We start from the raw sequence: 12,146 nt of genomic DNA, 5'->3' as shown, positions 1-12,146 counted from the left end.
TTTATGGGCTTCCCTCCATAAGTTCTAAAATTTGCTGGTCATTGGCTACGTCGTTACATTTAGACAGCGATTTGATTTGCTGCACAAGATGTTTCTTTGCACGATGTCATTCCAACTCTTTACGAGTCAGCCCTCTCGGGTTTTGTTTATAGAATATCAGCGAAAGGCAATCACGGAGAGATAAGGTGACGTAATTCCGTTACGACATGGGAGACTCGGAAGAATATTGCACCACCATTAGGTAGTGGAATTTCATCACTCCTAAGAGTAAGGTTAGCTGTTCGGGTCCATATATCATTCCCGTGGTCGTGTGATTTTGTATGGATTTATAAGAAATATTTCCTTCAGTGTCCGCTGCTATTCTTTTTATTGAAACAGTGATTCACCGTAAATGCGTGTGTCGTAACCTGTAAAATAATGCAAAAAGAGAAGTCGAGTTAAGGTCGCGTCTTCAACAATATGTAGTGGAATTTAAAAGCATTTTCACTACCATTGGAAAAGTATTTATTTTGCCAACTGTGTGGGAAAACAGTACGTGCAGATCAACGTTCTCAAGTAATCCAGCATTTGTCTGGAAATAAGCAAACTGCAGCTGCTTCGCGTGTGCGTTCGCGACAATTACTAACAGTTGAACCAGCTTCTTCAAATGCAGGCCCATCTAAATATTCCCAGTATTATTTAGATGTGTGCAGAGCATTTGTTTGCACCAACATTCCTCTTCGTAAAATAAATAATCCGGAACTGAGAAATTTCCTAACAAAGTACATTAATTTTGAGCCTCCAGACGAATCCACATTAAGGAAAAACTACCTCCCAAAATGTTACGAAGAAACTTTACAGAGAATTCGGGCAGTATGTGATAGCAAAAAACTGTGGGTGAGCATTGACGAAACCACTGATTCAAGTGGCAGAAAAGTAGGAATTATTGTAGTTGGTGTGTTGAAGAATGACAAAACTGCTTGCGAACATTCTTGTTTGCTAGCTTGTAAAGAAATGCTTGCTGCAAACCATGTCACTGTAGCTAGGTTATTCAATGAAGCCATGCACTTACTTTGGCCAAAAGGTATAAAATACGACCATGTATTGCTTTTCCTTACTGACAGTGCAGCTTACATGAAAAAGGCAGCCGAAGGCCTTTCTGTGACCTTTCCGAAAATGATACACGTAACTTGCGTTGTTCATGCTCAACACACGTTATGTGAAACTGTGTGGGCTCAGTATCCTCAAGTAGATAAATTAGTGTCTAATGGCAAAAAAGTCTTCGTAAAAGCACCCTCAAGAATCGATCTCTTGAAAGAGAAAAACCCGGATCTTGAGCTTCCTCCTCTGCCTATTGTTACACGGTGGGGTACCTGGCTTAGCGCTGTGGTATACTACGCAGACAATTTCGAAAGTTTTGCATCCGTTGTGAACGTGCCAGATAAAAACGACACGTCGTCAATTGAGATTCTTCACGAGATACTAAAAGACAGCTCTTTGAAAAATGATTTGGTGTTTATATCTGCCAAGCGAAGCTTCTTGTGTAAAACTATAGACATACTTGAAAAATCCACTAACCTGTTGTCCGAAACAGTGAAGGAAGTGCGCGCTGTTGAAAATAAATTAGATTCACTCCCGGCTTCACAGGTACAGGGACTGTTCAAGGTCAAATATCAAAATTTGCTCAGGAAAAAACAGAGGATTTCAAACAATGTACCAAATTTCTAATGTATTAGAGGGTGCTCATGTTGGCGAAATTGATGGCGTTATTGTTGGTGACATGCCTCTCTTTAACTATGCTCGTCTGACTTCCTGTGATGTGGAGCGATCGTTTTCGCAGTATAAGGCGTTCTTTAGAGATAATCGGCATGCATTTGTGACGGACAATTTGGAAATGACCTTTGTTGTTCACTGCAATTCTGAGACTACTTCTAGCAACTAATATTCCAGCGTGTGATGGGTGAGTACGAACTGGTATTGCTTTTGCCATATTTAAACAAAACATTACCTTTAAAAAATAACCATTCATAATATCTACTCTGGCATATCAAAAATTAATATACCATACAGCATGTTTCCATACACAGACATCATTTTGCCTTAAGGAGCACGTTTGGTAGCACCATATTCTAATACAAAACATTACACTTATTTACTTCTTGAGTGCGACTAGTTATGTGATATTTAAAGGAAAATAATTTCAATTTTTTATCACATATTTTAAAGTTTTCAGCACATAAAAAATTAATATTTTTCACATTTTTAGCACATAAAAATCCGCTCCCTAATAAAAATATCCTGAAATTCTTTTCATTCTCGCCTCTTGGCCGACAGATTTAGGTTATGTCTATTGCCGCGTAAGAAGTAGTACAAACTATGGCTGAGAATGCAACAAACACAGGCAATTATCTACATCAATGAAGAACAGTACTCTATATTGAGGGCAATCCAGATGAAACGTAACTAGACTCAATCGGCATGTCCAGACTATGGTGGTACGGGCATGTGATGAGGATGGAGCCTACAAGAACAGCCAGAATAAATTTGGAAAGACAGGTGGAGGGAAAAGGACCTGCAGGAAGACCTAAAACCCGATGGATGGACATGATCAAGGTTGATCTATTTACCAGAGGATGGACAGTGGATGATGTTCTCCATGACAAGTTGTATATAGACAGGAAGAAGTGGAAACTGGAACAGTACAATGATAATGATGGCTAATCGACTCTGGCGGCCGCTTCCTTCCAATTCCTAGGCCTTTCCTATCCCATCGTCGCCATATCTGTGTCAGTAATACCAACATAAATGGTCCGTTATTGGACATTATAAATTTTCCAGCTAACTCATTCTTGGTTGCCAGCGTTTCGCCCTCGTGGGCTCATCAGCTGGTACCTAGCACACCTACCAATACGCTGGCTAGTGCATACCATGGAGGCCACTGCGTAGGCTAACTGGAGCCACCGGCAGTGCCAATGTACTAAGAGACTTTGTCTCATTATCAAAAATTGATGCCTGCTTGGCCATCAGATGATATAGATGTTGATTCCCATAGGGAATCTGAAATATTTGTCCTGAATGAGTAAATTCATAATACCAACATAAATGGTCCGTTATTGGACATTATAAATTTTCCAGCTAACTCATTCTTGGTTGCCAGCGTTTCGCCCTCGTGTGCTAGGGTGGGCTCATCAGTTGGTACCTAGCACACCTACCAATGCGCTGGCTAGTGCATACCATGGAGGCCACTGCGTAGGCTAACTGGAGCCACCGGCAGTGCCAATGCACTAAGAGACTTTGTCTCATTATCAAAAATTGATGCCTGCTTGGCCATCAGATGATATAGATGTTGATTCCCATAGGGAATCTGAAATATTTGTCCTGAATGAGTAAATTCATAATACCAACATAAATGGTCCGTTATTGGACATTATAAATTTTCCAGCTAACTCATTCTTGGTTGCCAGCGTTTCGCCCTCGTGTGCTAGGGTGGGCTCATCAGTTGGTACCTAGCACACCTACCAATACGCTGGCTAGTGCATACCATGGAGGCCACTGTGTAGGCTAACTGGAGCCACCAGCAGTGCACTAACAGACTTTGGGAATCAACATCTATATCATCTGATGGCCAAGCAGGCATCAATTTTTTATAATGAGACAAAGTCTCTTAGTGCATTGGCACTGCCGGTGGCTCCAGTTAGCCTACGCAGTGGCCTCCATGGTATGCACTAGCCAGTGTATTGGTAGGTGTGCTAGGTACCAACTGATGAGCCCACCCTAGCACACGAGGGCGAAACGCTGGCAACCAAGAATGAGTTAGCTGGAAAATTTATAATGTCCAATAACGGACCATTTATGTTGGTATTATGAATTTACTCATTCAGGACAAATATTTCAGATTCCCTATGGGAATCAACATCTATATCATCTGATGGCCAAGCAGGCATCAATTTTTGATAATGAAACAAAGTCTCTTAGTGCATTGGCACTGCCGGTGGCTCCAGTTAGCCTACGCAGTGGTCTCCATGGTATGCATTAGCCAGCGTATTGGTAGGTGTGCTAGGTACCAACTGATGAGCCCACCCTAGCACACGAGGGCGAAACGCTGGCAACCAAGAATGAGTTAGCTGGAAAATTTATAATGTCCAATAACGGACCATTTATGTTGGTATTTACTCATTCAGGACAAATATTTCAGATTCCCTATGGGAATCAACATCTATATCATATCTGTGTCAGTGCGATGTAAAGCAAATAGCAAAAAAAAAAAATTGTAGATATAGTTTTCACTGTATCCCTTCATCAGCATCAGTTTGCTTCAAAATCCCACACGGAACAGGATTCACTGAACTGTCATTTTAAACACTTGTCTGGTAGTCCTCTGATTATGACAGCAAGTTGCTTCACTGAAGTGTGTAGGTCGGCCCCCATGCACCTTTATAGCCAATGTTCACCTCTCACATCAATGGTATGTGGTCATACTCACTTTCCATGTTGGCTATTCACAATGGTGTCATTTGTCAATTCATGATAAACTTTACCCACAGCAGCATGCAAACAAGTCACGAACTTCACTGTTCCAAACATACTGCCTTGCCAGCCAAAAAGCAGATAACATCCCTTTTTGCAATTCAGATAAACAGAATGAAATATGTCCAGATCGTTTAACACATACCTTATATACCCACCATGTAAACTCAGGACACGTGCTGAACTTTATGCTCCCTTTTTTGCTAGTAGTTTGACATCGTGCAAACACAAAGAAGCTTTTCAGTGATACAAGGATGGGAACTGGCTAGGAATGGGTAGGTAGCAAGCATGGCCTTAATTAAAGTACAGCATCAGCATTTGCCTGGTATGAAAATGGGAAACCATGGAAAACAGTCTTCAGGGCTGCCAACGGTGCAATTTAAACCCACCACCTCTCAAATTCAAGCTCAATTTTATGCGACCAGATCCGCATAGCCAACTCATTTGGTAAAATGTGATGTACTTCATGCCTTACGAGGTGCCAACGTCAAATATAGGAAGTTATTTTTAACATGTGACTTGAGTGTGAATTTCTTAAAATATATATATTTTAAAATAAATATATTTTTACATCATCATTACCTTCAAAAACTCATAACTACTCAATGATTTAAAAGAAATTAAAAGTGAAAATATAGTGACATTTTTCTAGTACGTAGAACAACCAAACCTATGGCTAGAGCTCTGCACGAATGCGGATATCCGTGAAGTTAGTGGCTTGGCGGATGCAAACTGTATGGCAGTGCGGATAATTTTTCTGATAATTTCTAAATGATGTTTATCAATTTTCACTCAGGTAAACTCTAGAAATTTCAACAAGTCAGTCTTTTAACACATTTCATACAGTTATTTTTGCTTGCGGTTGGGCAACCCTTGACATTGGTATGGGAGAATGGTGATACATAAAGAGCTTTGAGCCCATAAAACCATAAATCTGACCTAAACTTACCTGGTTCCTGCCCGCAATCAGTGGAAGGAAGGAACAATAGTTCTGAATGACAACTGCACAATATGTTGGTAGTTGCTGTCACAAGAGGAAATCCCTCAGAAACCTGTCAACTGTGGGTTGGGGGTTGGTGCCAAGTATCAGGCCTATTGTATTACATTAACAGATCTACCCATTTCAATACCTTGGGCGTAATATAGTTAAATAGTTGTAATATCCGCGGATAACCAATCACGGGTGCGGATGAGGAACGGATAATATATTGTATATTCTCGCAGTGCTCTATCTATGGCGTAATCACACCAGGGCCTGAATTCACAGAAGGCCCTTGTAGGTAGAAGTGGGCTGTAATGTAATGAACACAATAATTCCACTATCATCGCTAGATCACCCGACTAGAGCAGTTATATTAGTTTCACAAAGCTTAACGCTGGAGTGGTCGCGCGGCGTCTGAGAGACAACACCCTTGTTTACTTCTGTCATTGCAAGAAAACTACCAAGGTCACTGACCGGAGATGCCATCTACCTTTCAAGTAACTATTCAAAATTAACATAATAACGGATCAGCATGCCTGTATTAGTCTAACACGTGTGGTGGTGAGTCACTGTTACACAGGTGTCAACGGCGTCTGATAGATGCTACGCGAACTTCAGCGCTACAAATTAAGTTCCTATTTTGAAGTGCTATCTTCTATAACATTGCAGTAATTATTTATAGAAGTGTATCAGATTGCATGATTTCTTGCTAAAAATGTAAATTTCTCATATCTTTAGGGCTGAAAATGAGCAGAAAGGATAAGAGATATAACCTTGATCGTTTTGACGACAGAAGGATTGTGCATAGTTTGCTTGAGAATGATAATGATGATGAAGAAGGTGAATTGTGCAGTGATGAGGAGGAGGATGTTCTAGTAACCAGAAGCAAAAGTATGGAGACTGAACAAGGCACAGACAGTAGTGATGAAGCAGGAGAAAATGACAGTGCTTATTTCCTAACACAAAATGGAGTTTCTAAGTGGTGTAAAGCTAATCCCCTCAGAAATGTACAAACCCAGCGACAATATTGTCACACATTTATCTGATGTGAAAGGTATTGCAAAGTTTACTAAAACTCCTTAAGAATGCTGGGAACTATTCTTTGATGACACAATGCTATCTTCTATAGTGGAGTGCACAAAAGGGAAACTGAAGAGGTTCAAACAAACTGCTGCAAAGAAAGGTACGCTCGACCTATGTGTAATAAAGGCCCTAATTGGCATACTGTGCTTATGTTTTGCAAGGACATTTGGTCTAGCAATAAGACAGGTGTAGAGCTGTGCATCTTGGTTGTGTCAGAGAGGCGTTTTAGGTTCCTACTCCATTGCCTAATGTTGATCGTTAGATGCTTTTATATCAATAAATTAGATTCAGTCATTTTTATTCATTCTTTCACAATGTCCTGAAATTAATGTAAATCCTTATTTGAAACCTGGGATAGCATAATTACCTCAGAAACTAAATAACGTTTCTCAGATGCCATGTGACTTTCTATGACATAGAATTGTGTGCAACCACTGTAGGGTTAACACACCTCTTTCCAGAAACCTCAAACTAGTCCGCTATTCACCTCGCATGATCCCAACTCTGAAGCTTCTTCCATCAAGTTTGTTCCTCACTTAGTTATTTTCTCCTCATTTCAAGTACCCTCCCATCAATGTTCCATCTGGCTGCACCAACATTCATTGTACTTTCGTGACTGTTACTTCTAACTTATGAATAACGTGGCCCAGTTTTCACTCCCGTATTCAGCAATGTCGGTCTCAAAACAGAGTGATTAATTAATTTTGTGTGGCTATTTCTAGCCGAGTGCAGCCCTTGTAAGGCAGACCCTCCGATGAGGGTGGGCGGCATCTGCCATGTGTAGGTAACTGCGTGTTATTGTGGTGGAGGATAATGTTATGTGCAGTGTGTGAGTTGCAGGGATGTTGGGGACAGCACAAACACCCAGCCCTCGGGCCATAGGAATTAACCAATGAAGGTTAAAATCGCCGACCCAGCCGGGAATCGAACCAGGGACCCTCTGCACCGAAGGCCAGTACGCTGACCATTCAGCCAACGAGTCGGACAACAGAGTGATATAAAGATAGTTTCATCCATCAACTCACTTCTTACTTAAAGAGTACCATTGATTGCAACAGCAAGCTCACTGCATTAGCCTTGCTGCAACTTGTTTCAATTTCACTTAGTATAGCACCATCCTTGAAGTTTACACACACAGCAGAAGTCTGCTATACTGAGTACAGTATATAACAAGACCCCCCCATTATAACAATAGTTTTCATCTATCCCATCAAAATTCCTATATTAAACTGTGTATTCTTCTTCGGTTACAGCAAAAGCCCTATCACTAATTCATCCATTATTACAAGCGATTAAGCATGCGCGATTTTTCTGTTATTAATATTTATGCACCCCAGTGATTATGTGGCATGCGATCGATCATCTTCGGTATCGTTTCCTCACTATGTTCACTAGCAACCTGCCTTGATGACATTCGAAGGCAATGTCAGAGTCGATCAGCCATCATCATCATCATCATCATCATCATCGTAGAGTTCCAGTTTCCCGGGTACTGTTCATGAGCCTCTTCCACTTCTTCCTGTCCATATACAACTTGTCATGGAGAACATCATCATGTCCATCCATCAGGTTTTAGGTCTTCCTGCAGGTCCTTTTCCCTCCACCTGTCTTTCCAAATTTATTCTGGCTGTTCTTGTAGGCTCCATCCTCATCACATGCCCGTACCACCGTCTGGATGTGCCGATTCAGTCTAATAGGGATGTCTTTATTCTGGCTTTTCTCCTCGCCTCTTCATTTCTTAACTTGTCCATTTTGGTCTTCTGGATGGTGGATCTAAGAAATTTCATATCTGATGCTCTTTTTGTAAGGGTGCATGCTTCAATACCATAGGTCAATATTGGTATGAAATAGCTGTTAAACATCATCAGTTTGGCTGGTTTTGAAATCATGTCATCCCATAAAAGTGTTCTTAGCTGGGCTGAGTGACTCAGACAGTTCAGGCTCTGGCCTTCTGACTCCAACTTGGCAGGTTCGATCCTGGCTCAGTCCGGTGGTATTTGAAGGTGCTCAAATACGACAGCCTCGTGTCCGTACATTTACTGGCACGTAAAAGAACTTTTGCGGGACAAAATTCTGGCACCTCGGCGTCTCCAAAAACCGTAAAAAAGTAGTTAGTGGCACGTAAAGCAAATAACATTATTATTAAAGTGTTCTTACTTGTTGGTAGAATTCTGATCCCTTTTGCACTCTATAATTTCCTTTCTGACCAAATTATCACTGGAGATTACACTTCCAAGGTAAGGAAAACTATCCACACACTCTAGCTGGTGGTCTCCTAGTTTTACACTTGCTGGACGCCCTTCTCTGTTAACTGCCATCACCACTGTCTTGGTCTCGCTGATGTTGAGGTTATATTCCTGGAACTGGGATTTCCATATGTTGAGTCTGGTCTGTACTTTTTCTTCTGTTTCACCCCAAATCATGGTATCATCAGCAAAGGCCAATGCATTCAGTCCACCTAACTTTTCCTTGACGTTCTTCATTAGATTGTCCATAACAGTGATGAACAGTAATGGGGACAGTGCACTTCCTTGCTTCGATTAGTAATACCCGTCAACTGCTGTTCCGTAAAGAAAAATTGAAATGAAAGAGGAGAACATGTTATCATAATAAATACATAAGTAATGTATCTGATAACAGTCTGTTGTTAACTCATTAAAATAAAGTCTGAATAAACGATCGCTCGATTTTAGTGCTAAATACTGCAATTATCTAAGAATGGGATACACCTGAAGATATGGCAGAGTGCATCATTGATTTCAGAGGTTAGTTTATATTTTCTCACATCTGGTTAAATTTCAGAAAGGATATTATCATGTAAATTTATAGCAAAAATATCATTTCTCTACTGGCACTTGAATTATGTTTCCATCATACATATAGTACGGATAAGTTAGGTTAGGTGACGCTGTTTGAATGAGAAAACTGAAATGTTTTCCACACTTGTGAGCTCTCTCGTCGACATCCGAAGGCGATGTTAGAGTTGATAAGTAATACCCGTTGACTGCTGTTCCGTAAACAAAATCAAAATGAAAGATAATATATTTTTGTAATAAATGCATAAATAACGTGGTCGTTAGCAGTTGTTAAATAATTAAAAATAAAGGCTAAAGTAAACAATCATATAATTTTAATACTGATATTAAGTAAGAATGCGATACACCTAAAGATATGGCAGAGCGCATCATTGATTTCAGAGGTTCGGTTATATTTTCTTGTATGTGGTTAAATTTCAGGAAGGCTATTCCCATGTAAATTTATACCGAGAAGGTTATCACTTTTCTGCTGGCGCTTGATATATCTTTTCATGGTACATACACGGCTAAGTTAGGTGACGCTCTTTGAAAAACTGAAGAGTTTGCCACAAAATATGAAGTTCGGTATCGTTTTCTCACTACGTGCACTTGTGAACTCTCTCGTCGACATTCAAAGGCGATGTCAGAGACAATTAGTAATACCCGTTAACTGCTGTTCCGTAAAGAAATTTAGAAATAAAAGAGAACATGGTTTTGAAATAAATACATAAATAACATGGTCAACAGCAGTTATCAACTCGTTAGAAATAATGCCTAAGTACACAATCGCTTAATTTTTTTACTAAACACTGAAATTAGTAAGAAAGCGATACACCTCAAGATATGGCAGAGCGCATCACTGATTAGTTAGTTTATATTTTCTCATGTCTGGTTAAATTTTGGAAAGGATATTCCCACATAAATTTAGAGCAAGAAGGTTATCGTTTCTCTACTGGCATTTGAAATCTGTTTTCATCATACATATAGTACGGTTAAGTTAGGTTAGGTGATGCTGTCTGAAAAAGAAAACTGAAATGTTTGTCACAAAATGCGATCGAACATCTTCAGTATAATTTTCTCACTATGTACACTTGCGAGATCTCTCGTCGGCATTCAAAGGCAATGTCGGAGTTGATTAGTAATACCCGTCAACTGCTGTTCTCTAACGAAAATTTGAAATGAAAGAGAATAACATGTTTTCATAATAAATGCGGAAATCCGTGTCCGATAGCAGTTGTTAAGTCGTTAGAAATAAAAGCTGAAGTAAACAATCGCTTAATTTTAATGTTATATACTTTTTTTTCGCTAGTGGCTTTACGTTGCACCAACACAGATAGGTCGTATGGCAACGATGGGATAGGAAAGGCCTAGGAGTTGGAAGGAAGTGACCATGGCCTTAATCAAGGTACAGCCCCAGCATTTGCCTGGTGTGAAAATGGGAAACCCTCTTCAGGGCTGGCGACATTGGGATTCGAACCCACCATCTCCTGGATGCAAGCTCACAGCCGCGCGCCCCTAACCACATGGTCAACTTGCCCAGTAATGTTATATACTTAAATTAATTAAGAATGTGATACAACTCAAGATATGGCACAGTACATCACTGATTTCAAAGGATAGTTTCTGTATATGTTCTAACATCTAGTTAAATTTGAAAAGGCTATTCCCATGTAAGTATTTAGCGAGGAGGTTTATCCTTTCTCTACATGTGCTTGAAATATGTTTTCATGATACATATATAGTTAGGTTAGGTGACGGTTTGAAGAAAAAACTGAAACTTTTCCCACAGAAGCCTCTGAAGTGGCACTATATATTTTTCAGAATGATATTAAACATACACTTTCACGTAGTATCAGATTTCAAAAAAATAACAAACAAGTAAGCCATAGTGTGGATATCATCCGTGAATGCGCAAGTTTTCAACAATCTGATTACCGTTTCATTCCAATTTTAATGTTTATGGAGTTTTCCTCTATTTTTTGGATAAGATCGAATATAACGACAATCCGCTACAGCAAGTAAATTTTTCGCTGTTATGAATTCTCGCTATAACGGACTTATAACACCAATATAGTTGGTCTGTTGGTGGACAATACAAATTTTCCAGCTAACTCATTCCCAGTAACTTATTCGTAACAAGTTCCCTATGGGAATCAACATCTTTATCATCTGATGGCCAGGCAGGCATCAATTTTTGAAAATGAGACAAAGTCTCTCGTAGTGCATTGGCATTGCCGGTGGCTCGAAGTAGCCTACGTAGTGGCCTCCACGGTATGCACCAGCCATGCGCCTTGGTAGGTGTGCTATTTACCAACTGATGAGCCCAACTTAGCACACTGGGAAAAAACGTTGGCAACAAGGAATGAGTTAGCTGAAAAATTTATAATGTCCAATAACGGACCAACTATATTGGTATTTTAAATGTACTCATTCGGAACAAATATTTCAGGTTCCCTATGGGAATCAACATCTGTATCATAACGAACTTCTACTGTATAAAAATTATGAATGCTCTTTTTTAATTAAGGACTATCTGCCAAAAAAATAAGAACTACTACTTATCATTGGTTAATTTCTCTTTTATTCAATTTTATATACCTCCAGCTACTTTTACATATAATTTAATGCTTATTGAAACATTTGTTGAAGCATGACACAAGTTTTCATACCCCCCATTCATAGAAATCTGCAGGGAAAACAATTTCTGGGTCGTCATTCACTTTGTCGGGGGGGGAATGAAAACGCTTGCCTTGAGGAACTTCTTCAGACAGAGAAAGAGA

At 39.8% G+C, this 12,146-nt stretch overlaps 1 protein-coding gene across 3 annotated transcripts in view; it reads right to left on the bottom strand.

Moving 5' to 3' along the window:
• LOC136870347 (probable tubulin polyglutamylase ttll-15) overlaps nucleotides 1-12,146 on the bottom strand; it is a 105,831-nt gene that overhangs the window by 8,003 nt on the left and 85,682 nt on the right. The window lies entirely within an intron of this gene.

This window comes from Anabrus simplex, chromosome 1, assembly GCF_040414725.1.
Source record: "Anabrus simplex isolate iqAnaSimp1 chromosome 1, ASM4041472v1, whole genome shotgun sequence".
In the NCBI taxonomy this organism is placed as follows: Eukaryota; Metazoa; Arthropoda; class Insecta; order Orthoptera; family Tettigoniidae; genus Anabrus; species Anabrus simplex.
Note: the sequence above shows the minus strand (reverse complement) of the source record. Positions and strands in the feature narration are given on the sequence as shown.